The 15,500-nt window shown below is 42.4% G+C and overlaps 1 protein-coding gene across 12 annotated transcripts in view; it reads left to right on the forward strand.

The window, feature by feature from the left end:
* The first annotated feature begins 1,833 nt into the window (after positions 1-1,833).
* Positions 1,834-15,500, forward strand: part of nfasca (neurofascin homolog (chicken) a) — a 127,532-nt gene continuing 113,865 nt past the window's right edge. For 6 of the 12 annotated variants that reach the window (XM_072665464.1, XM_072665469.1, XM_072665468.1 and 3 more), the window contains exon 1: positions 1,834-2,040. The gene's annotated coding sequence lies outside the window, so the exon portion shown is untranslated. Of the gene's footprint in view, positions 2,041-2,076; positions 2,130-15,500 lie in introns of those variants that run through there. The other 6 variants (XM_072665474.1, XM_072665467.1, XM_072665470.1 and 3 more) reach the window with 3 other exon arrangements.

Below are 15,500 nucleotides of genomic sequence, written 5' to 3' on the forward strand. Positions count from 1 at the left end.
TAGTAGTTTAGTAGATTTATTAGTAGTAGTAGTAGTTTTAGTAGTAGTAGTGGTAGTTTTAGTAGTAGTAGTTTTAGTAGTAGTAGTGGTAGTTTTAGTAGTAGTAGTGGTAGTTTTAGTAGTGGTAGTTTTAGTAGTAGTAGTGGTAGTAGTAGTTTTAGTAGTAGTAGTAGTGGTGGTAGTTTTAGTAGTAGTAGTGGTAGTTTTAGTAGTTGTAGTGGTAGTTTTAGTAGTGGTAGTTTTAGTAGTAGTAGTGGTAGTTTTAGTAGTAGTAGTTTTAGTAGTAGTTTTAGTAGTAGTAGTTTTAGTAGTAGCAGTGGTAGTAGTTTTAGTAGTGGTAGTTTTAGTAGTAGTAGTGGTAGTAGTAGTTTTAGTAGTAGTAGTTTTAGTAGTAGTAGTGGTAGTAGTTTTAGTAGTGGTAGTTTTAGTAGTAGTAGTAGTAGTTTTAGTAGTGGTAGTGGTAGTACTTTTAGTAGTGGTAGTTTTAGTAGTAGTAGTAGTAGTTTTAGTAGTGGTAGTTTTAGTAGTGGTAGTTTTAGTAGTAGTAGTGGTAGTTTTAGTAGTAGTAGTTTTAGTAGTAGTTCAGTAGTAGGAGTAGTTTTATTAGTAGCAGTAGTAGTATTGGTTTAGTAGATTTATTATTAGTAGTAGTAGTTTTAGTAGGAGTGGTAGTGGTAGTTTTAGTAGTGGTAGTTTTAGTAGTAGGAGTAGTTCAGTAGTAGGAGTAGTTCTATTAGTAGCAGTAGTAGTAGTAGTTTAGTAGATTTATTAGTAGTAGTAGTAGTTTTAGTAGTAGTAGTGGTAGTTTTAGTAGTAGTAGTTTTAGTAGTAGTAGTGGTAGTTTTAGTAGTAGTAGTGGTAGTTTTAGTAGTGGTAGTTTTAGTAGTAGTAGTGGTAGTAGTAGTTTTAGTAGTAGTAGTAGTAGTGGTGGTAGTTTTAGTAGTAGTAGTGGTAGTTTTAGTAGTTGTAGTGGTAGTTTTAGTAGTGGTAGTTTTAGTAGTAGTAGTGGTAGTTTTAGTAGTAGTAGTTTTAGTAGTAGTAGTGGTAGTAATAGTTTTAGTAGTAGTAGTTTTAGTAGTAGTAGTGGTAGTTTTAGTAGTAGTAGTGGTAGTAGTAGTTTTAGTAGTAGTAGTTTTAGTAGTAGTAGTAGTAGTAGTTTTAGTAGTGGTAGTTTTAGTAGTAGTAGTAGTAGTTTTAGTAGTGGTAGTGGTAGTAGTTTTAGTAGTGGTAGTTTTAGTAGTAGTAGTAGTAGTTTTAGTAGTGGTAGTTTTAGTAGTGGTAGTTTTAGTAGTAGTAGTTTTAGTAGTGGTAGTTTTAGTAGTGGTAGTAGTTTTTTGGTATTTTACAGGTCATTGTTATTTATTAGTGTTATTTCTGTTATTTGTTTTCCAGACATTTGCTCCCGTTCCTACACCAACCCCTGACCGCTGTCCTCAGTTATAACGTCTCTGGGACATCACTGTTCATCCTCAGCTGACTGGCCGGGTCTCAGGATGCATTGTGGATGTTTGAGTGCTCAACTCTGATCACTTTTATCTACGTTACACACTAAGTACTGAAAAGCTACTTAGTGTTAGTCATTACTGCGCAATTGGGACGCCCCCTATGCCCCTTTCTGCAGACATGCAGCTGTGCGGCTGTGCGGGATGCGGCTACATGTATGTATTTATAGATATCGATCACGTGTGTGAGCTACAGATCAGCACTTTCAGCTGGACTCGAGCACTGCAGATGAAGGGCGGGGGGGGGGGGGGGGTTTGCCCTCCTCTGAAACACCTGTCCAGCTGTGTCAAGCTAATCGATTCCCTCCCTCCCTCCCTCCCACCCTGCCTCCTGCTGTGACGCGCGACAGGAGCGAGCACGGGATCCGGGAGCGCGCATCCCACACACTCACACAGACACACAAACACACACATACTCGCGCGCTGTCAGCCCCGCTGCACCGCATCGCTCGCGGACGGCTGTGCTGTGAGTGCGCCGCGCGCGTCCCTGTCGGCCACGCAGAGGAGTGAACAGAGTCCGCGCGCTGAACAGCAGCAGGTAAGAGGAGCCGTGTCCGGCCGTTTCTCGGGGGCTCTGGCGTCTCTTCGTCGAGGGGGAAGAAACAGCACGAGCGACCGTGCTGAAAGGTTAGCGTTAACGTCAGCGTCCTCGGTAAACGCGCGTGCAGGACGTGGCGGAGCCGGTGGAGCCCCTCTGCGCAGCTCTGCCTCTGATGCGGTCTCAGTTTTGCTTGTCTGCGCAAAATCGCCGGCGGGGCTCGCGTGCCTGTGACACGGTGGATGTTTCTCGAGAAACTGCTCCGTAATCGCCGGTGTGCTCGCGGCTAGCAGCCGTGTCTGCCGTGTCTGAGGACCGGAGGGGGGCTGTGGAGTTTGTGAGCTGGGCAGGGATGCTCCTCCTCACCCTGAAAGTGTGCTGATGGACAGAGGATGGAGAGAGGCCTAGTGATGCGGGCAGCCTCCAGACTGCTACCCCGGGTTCGCAGTGACACTGGAGAACCTATGAGGTTCCCATCATTGCCATTAGTGTCAGGTGCAGCCTTTAGAGCCTTTAGAGCCTTTAGAGCCTCAGGGCTTCATGGTGTTGTTCACCCCCTGTGCAGTTAGCCTGGGTGGGTGAGGAAGTTTCTGCAGGTGCTGGAGACTGGAGCTATAGGTGCTAATAGACCAGGAGCTGAGATGCAGGAGATGTTTGGGGTGTGTGTGACAGCAGTGTTATGCTGAGGTTGCTGCTGAAAAGCTGGTCGGCACGACCTTGTTACATTACAGCTACAGCAGCTCGGGCCGATACAGCAGCTAGTCGTCGGGCCTAGGGTACCTAATAGGAGTAGAAACGGTGTATCTGTACTTCCATCCCTCAGCTGATACACCCGCTACATCTGCATCATATTAGGTGAGAGGTTCCCCTCCTTTAGAACCATTTGACTGTAGTAGTTTATGGTTATGCTTGCTCACATCCGTAATACACTGCATGGCGTGGCTCCTGCCTTCAGTTTCCTGAGCAGCACTGAAATGATGCAGGCCTTCGATCAGACGCTCATATCAACAGCCCAGGCAGAAGGGCCACGTTAAAGGGCCACGTCAGCCTACTCTCCTGCTACAGTGGTGCCACAGAAGTCCATAGAGTGAGACCTGCCAGTTTAATGATGTATCCTGAAGGTGGGAGGAGCTTTCTAATGACCATGTTATCATTACCATCATTCCTCTCATTCCTCTGACCATCACTGCCATGACTATGTTAGGTTCTACTACAGCATGATTATTATATTATGATTATGATTAAAGCAGTTCAACAGTTTAGATAGTTTGGTAATTGCTTTTATCAATAATTTATAAATAGTTCTGATCAGAGGAGGACGGGTCGGGTCCCCCTCGTGAGTCTTGGTTCCTCTCAAGGTTTCTTCCTCCAGCTCTGAGGGAGGTTCTCCTTGCCACTGTGGACTTTGGCTGCTCACTGGGGGTCTTGGATCCTTCATGTCTTCTTATGTTATTTCTTTTTTATGTATTTTATTTATTACTAATTATGTAAAGCTGCTTTGTGGCGACAACCGTTATAAAAAGCTACACAAATAAATTTGATTGGACTTTTGAAAACCTCACGCTCACGCAGATGGAAGCCAGACGGGAACATTACCTCTAGGAAGGTTAAAGACGTTTGTGTAGGTGTCAGAGCCAGTTCAGCCACAGGCGTAGATGCGGTGTTTAATTGCAGGACACTACTTTACTACGTTAGCGTCTGATATTACAGCTAAAAACTGGTTAGCATTACCCTGTTACATTACAGCTACATCCGCTACAGCAGCTACAGCAGCTACAGCGGCTAGTCGTTAGGCCTCGGGTACCTAAGAGGACTAGGAACTGTGCTGAATTAGCTGTGCAGGTGTTGTCTGCACATTTTAGTCAAGCGAGGGTTTATGATCCCTAAACATACACACATACATAATATCACGTAGGTCTCCCTTATGTAGATCTGGCCATTCGAGGCATGGACTCCACAAGACCCCTGAAGGTGTCCTGCTGTAGTATCTGGCACCAAGACTAACGTTAGCAGCCCTGTAGGTTGTGAGGTTCTGTGACCCTGTCGCCGGTCCACAGGTTGTCCTTCTTAGCAGCACTTTTGGTAGGTACTGACCACAAGACCTGCTTGCTGATGTTCTGGAGATGTTTGGCTCTTGTCAAAGTGTCTCAGATTTGTAGTTTCAGAAGAAAGATTTTCTGGTTTAAAGATCATGAAAACGTCCTGCTTATGACGTATCGCCGAGGTGGGCGGAGCTTTTGAAAACCTGGGAGCTGACTGGGGCTGTTTTAGATGTTTGAAGGAAGCTGATTAGCTAACATCTTTTCTAGAAAACCATATTTAACACCTGTGTTATTTAGCTTCTGTGTCAGTGGCTATGCTGATAGTCAGCAGCACAGGGCCTCCGCTGGCTGTGTAGATATAATAGATTAAAATAAAATATAAATTTGTGAATTCTGTCCAAAAGAATAGGTTGAGGGATTCAATGCTGTAGTATATAATATCAGATCGTTTTAATCCAGTGTGATTTAGTCCAGTTTTACGTTAAGTCAGGCCTCTTGGGCTGCTGCTGTACTCGCTCACAATGCACATCACACTGCATAAACAACAATACTCACTTCTCTCAGCCTAGTCGTCCTGCCAGGCATCCTGAAAGCTACTGATTGTTTATCTGTCCATTCTTTCCATTCATCCATTCATGCTACCAGCCACCTATCCCTCCTTGTGCCTTGAATACTGCTGTACTTGGATAGTGGCTTACATTCACAGCATGGAAAGAATGGAAATGGGCCTGGAAGGCCTAGAAAAGCACAAATAGGGCTCAACCAGCATGAGTTGGGGAGCTGCTTAAAAAAGAAAGTTAATGCAGGCTATCAAAAAGCACAACTTCCTCTCCTTATAAAAACTTTGTAATAGATTGAATTTGTCATGCCGTTTCGGCCTACACAGCCTTCATGATGGCTTTCAGGCCTAGCATTCTGATATCTCTTGTTCTACTGAGTTTCCCTTTGTAATTATTGCCTGTAGCTCTAAGAAGCCGCAGATCCGTTAGACCACTGACCGAACTCCAGTATTTTCCACCATGAATTAAAGATGCAAAAGACCCCACTTCACATGATATCTGTGACCATGTGACCTAGCTACAGCCAATGCTGCCATTAAGCTGGACGCTTTGGCCTGAATGACCCAGACATGTACATATGTCATCTCCTCCTTTCAGAACGCTCTGTTTTATTCAGTTTCATGAAGGCCCAATTCACCGCAAAGTGAAACCTGAGCCGTAGAGTCCGATGTCATTGTCTGATTGCTGACAGAGGTTTGTTCATTTGAATGGGCAAGAAGAGTTTTTTTTTTTTTCCAATTCAAGACATGGTAACAGAATATGGCATTCCAGTTCAACCTAAAATCACCCCAGTGATACTAACTCAGATTTTATAGTAAAAACACAAGATCTCTGTAATGCAGATTTTACTATTAGGAACTCATTTCCGAGATGTGAAATCTTTACTAATAATAATATCATATCTACAGATTAGGAAAGCCACTAATCAAATTACCTGGATGACATATCATTAATGTCATTTTGACTAGTGATATGTAACCATTGATTTACATTAGAAATATATCTAATATATAATATATGTGTTTAATAGTAAAAAAACTCCAGTTATAGATCCACAGTTACTTTTACTAGTAGAAACTCTTTTTCAGAGATCAGATATGCAATGTTTACTAATAATAATGTCAGATCTACAGATTAGGAAAGTCACTAAAACAAATTACCAGGATGAAATATCATTAATGTAATTAGTGATATGTTACCATTGATTAACATGGAATATCACTCTCTCCTATCCATAATTCCATTTCACCAGTAAAAACTTTTTAGATTAGAGTAACAAACAGTATAGTACCAGATATCTCCACTGTAGCTCTAAATATTATATATTATATAATGATTTTATAGAGAGCTAATCACACATAGAGCCTAAAATCACACCAGTGATACTAACTCAGTCCTAACGCCTCAACTCAAATTCAAGATCTCTAGTAATAATATCCAATGTACAGATGAACCCTTCTGACCAGTTACATTTACTTTATGTAATCATGACTAGTCATATTGTTACCATTGATTTACATGAAATTTCTCTCTCTCTTTTCTCTTATTACATGTTTACTAGTAAAACTGTAGTTCCAGATATCTCCACTGTAATTTTGAATAGTAAAAAGTCCAGGTCCACATATCCATAAATAATTTCTGACCAGTACAGATGCTAATTCAAGATCCCTCCAAAGGAGTTTTGACGAGCTGTAATGGGCATTTAAATGATATCTGTAATATAATTTTCACAGCTCAATAACTCAAAGGTGCAATAATTTGAACTCCTTATACAGTACTGTCCATATTTATTATCACAATTACCACCACTTTGCCACCTTATTATATTCAGATAATTTATCAGTTATATACATTTACATTCAATTTCTCCTCCTTTTGTTTTATATTTTGTTTATTCTCACATAAACAGTTGTAACTGTAACAACTGCATTTCCCTGCTGGGATTAATAAAGTATTTCTGATTCTTATTCTGATTCTAATCCAGGTTGTACAGACGTTGAATCCATGAAAAAGCATCATTTGATTGACAGCAAGTTCGTTGATGTTGCAGAGTTTGACTCTGCTGTCCCACCACCTGCTAAAATACAGATTCTGATTGGTTCTCCCAGCGATTGCAGTATATTTACACAGACCTCTCTGAATTTTGCAGAAATTCCATTTGTCCACAAACCTCCACAAGTGTCATTTGAGCTCAGTGTCCTCAAACTTGGTCAACATCTGTGTTTACTGGCAGCTTCACTGTGTGGAAGTTCAGCAGAAACAGGACAGTGTTCAAAGTCCGCGGTTAAAACAGTGTTTATCGTCCACTGATGTAGAATGATGTGCAGCTCTTGGGGTTAGTAGCTTTGGTCACCTGGAATCAGATACTATAAGAGTGACAGTTCTGGCAGTTTTGGGCTTTTAACTTTTTAAACTTTGAACTGCATTGCTTTTCTAAATGCAGAATGAGTTACAACACATAAAAAATCAACACGGTCAAAATTATACGCACATGGTCAAGCATACAAATATATATATACCTAATATCTGATTAAATTCTCTGCATCAAGTTTCCCCTAGACCAGAGACGTTTGGTAGTCAACGTCTGTCAGAACTAGTTGGATATTTGACAGCTCGTCTTGGCAGAATTGGTAAGTCCAGGTAAATCTGTAGGCTTCCTGGCTCTTAAACAACGTCCACATATTTTCAACAAGGCTTGAGGTCAGGACTTTGAGGAGGCCGTTCCTAAAAGCTCAGTGTTATCCCGCTGGATCCATTCCACAATCCGTTACCCAGTATGTGTTGGGGTCACTGTCCTGTAGGAACACCCAAACTGTGTCTAGCTGGTGCTTAAAGGTAACACTGGGGATTCTGAGGTGGTCCTCCTATATTATTTCATCCACCTGTGTAATGGAGCAGTTCCTCTGGCAGCAGCAAAATGCACGCAGAGCATCCTGCTAGGGGTAGCGATCCTTTTTTTTTTTGCCCCTCCAGTCTGACCTTAGTACCCTAATGGCGAGTGTCGGCCGATTCCGACCTGCCTGATCACTGTGTTTAGTATCTTACAGTCCAGTCTGACTGACCTACCTGACCATTCAGCTCCCAGTTCCTTTACTACTCTGCAGTCATGTGTGTTCATTAGCATTAGCATTAGCATTAGCCTCCTCCTTGGTTCTGAATGCTTGTTCTGAAGATCGGTGCGGCCTCTGCTGCTCGTTCTGTTTTCCATAGCAAACCCAAACCGCCCCCTGCCTCCTGTCTGAGGAGGTGCACTCACTTTGTTTTTTTTACAGTGTTGAGCTGGACTGCAGTCCCCACAAACCCCCACTAGATGCTGATATTTTACCCTTTTTACCCCCCTTTCCTCAGTTCAGTTCAGTTCTTCAGAGACTGAGCGGCTGAGAGACCGAAATCCACCAGCTAGGTTTGTGGAATATACAGAGGGTCAGTTTTTTTTAATGAAAATATCAAAAAACAAAAAGACTTGAGAACCTGGATTTCTTTACAGTGCTAGTGAAATGACCCAGGGGTTATGATATCTACAACATGAAAAATAAATATATATAGCAAAAAATATATATTTACTATCCAAAATGACCACAAACATCATATTTTTTATTTATAATGGTAGAATAATGGTACACAAAAAGTGTCAAAACAATACAAAAAAGTCTTTTTTAAAAGGTGGCTGGAATTTCACCGTAATAATGGCTTCATATTGACTAAGAATCAAACTTGAATATGATTAATAGGGGAATTTCAGATGGTTACCCATAATCCAGCCACCCTCACACACACACACACACACACACACACTGAATTAACCATTCCATCATTTCACTTCCTACACTGATATTTTCGGCCACATGGCTACACTTTCACTAATCCTCCTACCTGGCATCTATTGCAGCAGTAGAAAACGGCCCTGGCTCCTCCATGCTGGTCACGGCTGCTCTTGTGGATACACACAGTAAGCCTGCAATTAAAACAGCATTAGAGAACCTGCCGTCCTGCCGTCCCAAGTAAAGCCCCTAACAAACTGAATTACAGTCAGTGCTCTATTATTAGCAAATACATACAGTTCACACATGAGAACAGGAGGACATGAATAACAACGACTGCTGATTTTCTAAGTGAAAAGAAGTAAACACATCCTCTACAGTAAACTTAAATATGACAATTCTATTTATATGTAAAATGTAACATATTGGAAAACACTGCATATAGAATGGGCAACAGCATATGTCCCATGAGTTTTCATCCCCCCCCCCCAAATATGTTAAATTCGGCATATTAACAGTAACTGTGCATGGAAATGTGCAGAAGTCTGTCACTGTGAAGCATCTGTGTTTGGTTTTACATAGAAACCATAGAAACTTATGCTCATACTATATATTTGCATATTACATCTATAATTATATAATATAATTAACATATCTGTGTGGTGTAATAACTGCATCCCATTAATATTACACTCTATATTTCTTTATTCAGTTTGCACTTTCAGAATTTGTACATATCTGTCTATCTGTAGTCTGTCTATCAATGCTGGGGGGCTTTATACCCCTCTAGCCCACGCCTGGCTTTAGACAGCATGGTGCCAATAGGGTCATGATGTTGATCTGCTCCAGAGAGTCCTATTCTATTGGCAGTACTTCAAGCTACTAAGCTACTAAGCTATGTGTGTGCATTTGCACATCTGTTTCAGCAATGGGTGCAGCTTAAAATAGCTGAAAGCTGAATTAGAAGGGGTGTCCACAAACATTTGGACAATATTAAAATATATATTATGTATATATTTGCATGTCCTTTTTTTCTTTGGCCTTTAACTGAGTCCCGTCACTAAAAAGACAAGGTGACTTGTCTAGTGTATACCCGAGAGCATCCATGTCTTCACACAGGTTCCCCTTCTTCTGCTGGACCCTGAAGCCCATCTCAGATTTCCCATGCTGCAACTGGATGCCCACCTTTTAGTTCGCTGGCCTTTGTTTTCCTGTTGCTCTATTTTTAGCAGTGAAACAGCAGCAGGGAGGGGAGGGGGGGTGGGGTTAGTATGGAGGGGCGCGTCTGGAGGAGGGCAAAGTTAGGAGTGAGGCCTGGGCCTGTGCCTAGAGGACGTGCTGCACAATCTGAGACTAGACAGAGAGAGAGAGAGAGAGAGAGAGAGAGAGAGAGAGAGAATCTTGATAGTTGGATATTATATATCTCTCTCTCTCTCTCTCTCTCTCTCTCTCTCTATCTCTCTCTCTCTCTCTCTGTCTCTCTCTCTTTTTCTTTTACTCCGTCTCTGATTCCCTCGCTCGCTCACTGGAAGGATGCTGTGGCTTTGAGCCAAAACCTGAAATAACCTTAAAGGAGTACTGCTGTATTTTTCAGTCTAATCTCAGCGTGAGTTTTAGCATCTGCCCAACCGCCGCCCAATTTGGTTCTGCAATTAAAGCACCTGTTTGTAGCTCCCCCAGCACTAACAATGCTCCCGACACGCTCGGAGGTGTGCCGGGTCCTCAGCTCTAGCTACGGGGTATTGGCCGCTTTGCCATCAGCAGCCGGAGTCTGAGAGCGCACAGTAGGCTGCACTCTCTGTCTGTTAGCTGGGGACCCGGTGCTTTCCTCAGAGCGCGTGGGCTGCCCTGCAATGCCCCATTAGCATCAGCGCCGTCTGGCTTCATGCATATCGGAGGAGGATGCGTGTGTTAAGGCCTTATGCGTATGCATCTCGCAGAAAGAGATCTGGCTGGAAAAAGGCTGGCTGGAGTATTCCTTTAAAGACATGGGTATCTGCGCTGGCTCTCGTTGCTCTGCTGCAGTAGACAGCTCCAGGGCCTCGAGCCGGTGGGGTAACAACAAAGAGCATGGCAAGACATTAATGGGAGACTGAGGAAAGCCCCCAAAAGGCTACTCTGTCTGGGTTCAGCTCAGTCAATGTTCTGGATGGTTATGGATTTCAGAGAAACTAAACCAGGAATAGATTAGCAGCTGTGCTTGAGGTTGAATCAATACTTTTGGCCTCCAGCTCACACACAGCCTCCTTCAAGTGGTGCAGAAGGTCCTGTTGGCTGTTATGGAAGCCATTAGCATCCACTAAACCGCATGATGAACAGATAGGATAGTTCTACTATAGCGTCAGGGGTACTGCTGTTTGATATACTATATGGACAAAAGTATTGGGACGTCTGCTCATTCGATGTTTCTTCTGAAATCAAGGTTATTAAAAGAGCTGATCCTGCTTCTGTTGGAGTAACTGTCTCTACTGTCCAGAGAAGAAGACTGTCTACTAGATTCTGGAGGAGCATTGCTGTGAGGATTTGAGCATTAGTGAGGTCAGGATGTTGGATGTTTTCCATCTACCCACCTGGAGAGAGCAGATGTAAAAGGGGTAAATTGGGAAAGTAGTAATATGATAAACAAAAAGAAATAATCGAGATGAGTAAGAGGTTCATTTAGAGGTTCTGAATGTCAGCTTCGATTCATTTTCAACTTTATTTTCGTGGTTTGTTTGTCTTTATCACAAGTACTGACATCCTAGCTGTCATTTTTCTTTGTTTGTTTGTCAAATATAAAAAATATGGCACTTAATAAAAATATATTATCAACATTTTATGATAAATAGGGGCGTGTATTGGCCAGAAACTGGTGATTTGATACGTATCATGATGCAGGATGGTTGATTTAATGTTATGATTTAATAAGACAATATGGTGTGCTTATAATTTTTTAAAATAAATCTGTCATAGTATAAAAATCATATTTTAAAAATCTGAGAACAATTGACTTTTTATTGTGTTAGAACAGCGGGACCTGAAGACTGAGTACACCACCGCCATCTAGTGGCCGGGGGTTTAAACTCAACACTAAATGAACCACTGTCTGCCACCAATATTTACATCTAAACTATTAATTAATAATCAATACGTGTTTTTGAGAGTATATACAGTCCTGCAGAACATAATATCACAATACCGCCATATATTTACACTCGGTTGTGCATTTTTTCATTGGATCCCACCAATTTTTGAATTTCAGATTTTATTTCGACAGCCCCACTGCCAGTGTGAGTGTTTGTGCAGCTGTATGTTTAAGGTGTGTTTTACAGTCTCTGTCTGCAGAACCCCCAACCTCATCCTCTCTCCGGCTCATTCTTTGATCTGAGTCCGGTTCACCTCCATAACCACTAAAGAACATAGAACAGTGATGCTAGCCCCTTGACATCTGTAGCGTGTGTTTTTGATGTGCGGTATCAAAGCGTGGGGAAGGCTTTAGTGCGGTGACGGGTGTTATTTGTGTTATGGGGATCGGAGGGTGACGGGTTGGGTTATAACAGTGTAGTTACAGGAATTTTCTCACCCCGGCCTAATTCTGAGTTTGGGATGAATCACAGATATGAATCTAGAGCAGCTCTGTGTTTGTAGACCAGGTTAGTTTATATAGTGTTTATTCACTAAAATGTGAATCCCTGTTTAAGGATGTTAGACAGTCTGAGCTTGGTAACAGTCGCTGTGGCTGTAGCCAGTTCAGTCTGACGCTTTGCAGTCTGGCACATTTCCCTCCGGTTCAGTGTAACAGGGTTCTAATTAGGGGCCCAAACACTGAAGGTGCTGGATCCTCATTGTTTTTGCTAAAATCTGCATAAATGACCCCCTCCCACACTTAGACACATGAGAAAAGCTCTACCAGCCTGAAGAGGGCGCTATGCTCTAAAACATGCCGGGATCTTGCTGGTAGTTTTCTTGAGTTATTAGTAGTGTAAAACCTTTTGGGCTTGCTATATTCCAGGTGGTTGCTATGGAGTTGCTAGGCAGTTGCTTTGCTGTTGCTAAGCAGTTACTGTGCACTAATGATGGGTAACTAAGCTGTTCCAAAATCTTGATATTTTAAGGTATTTGTTTTGCCGTTGCTAGGTGGTTGCTGTGCTTTTTCAAGTGGTTGCAATACAGTTGCTATGGGGTTGCTAGGACATTGCTATGCTGTTGATAAGTATACCAGATGGTTGCTATGTTGTTTCAAATGTTTTCTGTACTGTACTGCTAAACAGTTGCTATGGTATTGCAGGGTTTTTTTTTGCTTGTTTGCTAAGTAGTTGCTATGATTTGACTTGACTTGACTTGATGGCTATGGAATTCCAGTTGGCTTCTATGGTATTGCTATGTGGTTGTTATGCTGTTGCTAAGCACTTTTTAATGGCATACCAGATTGTTACCCTGTATTTGTGGGAGGAGTTCCGACAGACAGGTCAGTCTGAAAGCAGCTTTGGTCTCTGGTGATGCATTAGCCTCTTCCTCACTGAATAGCAGATCTATGAAGCCACCCACACAGCTGCCCCACACATCTGTAGCTTCAGTGTTTCTGCCCGGGTCTTTGAGGACAGACCACATGATGCCCCCTCGTCCCCCCGGGACTCTGCCAGGCCTCTGAACTCAGCAGCCTTGCACCTGGGCTGGGCCTGCGGATCGCTGGGCCATGCATATGCATGCAGGACAGTGTACTCTCGGGGGATCTGCTGTAATAGATTAAACCCATAAATTAAGCATGAAGAGGAAGGGAAATATTGTTGGTGGTATGTTTGGGCAAAGTGCGAGTGGTGATGAGACTAATGACGAGATTAGGGTGTTTGGGAGTGTGTGTGTAATCACACTAGGGTGGCGTCCTGCAAATAAAAGGACATTCTTGCTTTTTTATTGTAAAGATGGCGGCGTATCCGCTAAGTATTTTAAGTAGTTTGAGGTATTAATAGTAAGTGTAACACAGTTTTTAGCACTGTAACAAAAACACTGTGACTATTCCCGAGTCTTAGTGGATAGTGTTCATAGATGTCCTCTACGGGAGCCAGTCGGCCCAGATGTGTGGATAGCTAACAGAAGACATTGTAGTATGGTCTGGTAGGGTTAGCTGGTCAGCCCTTCTCTTAGTGGTGCTTCACCCGGTTGGTTAGCAATAGCTTTTAGCCTTTTTTGCCTCTCACATTCTCCTGAAGTAGCCATTACCCCCAAAATAGGGTAATGCTGACGCTCCACTGACTGGAACAGGGTGAAGGGGGTCTCCATCATTCCCACTCTGGGCCGGAACACTGCTACTACTGCACTATGGAGCTTTGGTGGTTGAGCTGCAGGAGGCTGCAAAGTGTACAATCCTGTAGTATTACTCTACCACCTCAGCCCACATGCTGCTCCACCTTCAGATCAAACTTCTGCAGCTCTCACACTGTCCAGAAATGCATGTGTACAGCTGTCCAGGAGGGGGCGCTCAAAGCCTGATTTGTATTTATTTGTATTTTGTATAAATGGGCAGTGGTGGCTCAACGGTTAGAACTCCAGGGCTGTTAATGACAGGGTTGTGGGTTCGATATCCGGGCTCGGCAAGCTGATACTGTTGAGCTCTTGAGCAAGGCCCTTCACCCTCTCTGCACCCTGGGCGCCGCAGCAATGGCTGCCCATCACTCCGGGCACGTGTGCTTACTGTCCACTGTGTGTGTTTTTTCACTGGTGTGTGTGTATGTGTGTGTGTTCACTGCACAGATGGGATAAAAGCAGAAGCCAAATTCCATCTGTGTCCATCACAAATGGTCAATATGGTTGTCAAACAGTGAATTACACCTTTAACCTGTAGGGGGAGCACAGGAGCAAATTTATAATACCAGTTCCTACAGATTGCTGAAGTGCAGATTTGCATATTTGATTTTTTTGTTTGTAGAATTGAGCTTTAATTAATGTTCATGCAGGAAATAAACATTAATAATAAAGTAATGGATCAAATCAAATCATGACTTGTTTTTTTGTTTTTTTTGATGTTTAGTTTATGTTAGTGACTCGCTTTGCTCTGTTTCTGAAGAAAGCTAGTGGTTGCATCTGTCGTCTGTGGAGATCAGTTTGAGGTGAGAAATATTCAACCCGTTACTTATTAATGTGGTCGATTGTTGAGTCTGTTTGATTTATTGTCCAGTTGATAGCAGGGAATCCGTTAACACAGAGGCTTCTGTCTCTTTGTTGCTGCTCTGTTTCTGACCCCAGGGCTCCATTTAACCTTTGTGAAGAGTGTTCTAGGCTGAAACCCGGGCCATTTGAGAATTCCATTAAGGACAGATGTCTGAGGTCCTGAAATGACGGGGTAATGTGCTGTTTGGGTGGAGCACATATGCTGACACTAATATCCATTACCAGCAGTGTTAGAACACATGTAACCCATTACAGATTCAGTTTCATTCGTTGCATAATATACTGTTGATGCCTCATTATCACAGTCCGGACATCCGTGATAATTATACATTTAATTTGATTGTATATCGTGGTGCATTACATTTTAAACTTTGATATTTCTAATAAACGCTTTGATAAACCACGGCTTTCCCATATCTAAAAACAGAACTTATATTAAACATATATTTAACATAACATTTAAACCTTTAAAACACCTGTGGCTCAGTGTTCTTACAAACGTCTGTTACCAGAGAATGACCCCACCAGTCATACGCCTTAGTGTGTGATAAGTCTTTCTGCATTTAGGGGTTACTGGGAACAATTACACCCAATTATACATCAGTACAGAGACGACTGAAATAACTGAATTGATAAACAGTGAACAGAAAACAGAGACAGCTCAAGTCTGACAGCAAAAACCAACCTCCAGCGTCCGTATGTAGAGCTCCGACTCCTCAGAGGTTCCTGCAGAAAGGAGAATTCGGCAGAATTAAATGGTTAAGATGTAAATAAAGTCATTCTGAGTGTATATATATATATATATATATATATATATATAAACCTTAAGCAAATTAATTATCTTACCAAGTTCGGCCACAACTTCTTCTCGTAGGTCTGCCTCTCTCTCTCTCTCTCTCTCTTTACAGTATTACAGTATCTTGCCGTATTACCAGCTTTATTTAACGATG

The sequence above is a fragment of the Salminus brasiliensis genome, chromosome 21 (genome assembly GCF_030463535.1).
Source record: "Salminus brasiliensis chromosome 21, fSalBra1.hap2, whole genome shotgun sequence".
In the NCBI taxonomy this organism is placed as follows: Eukaryota; Metazoa; Chordata; class Actinopteri; order Characiformes; family Bryconidae; genus Salminus; species Salminus brasiliensis.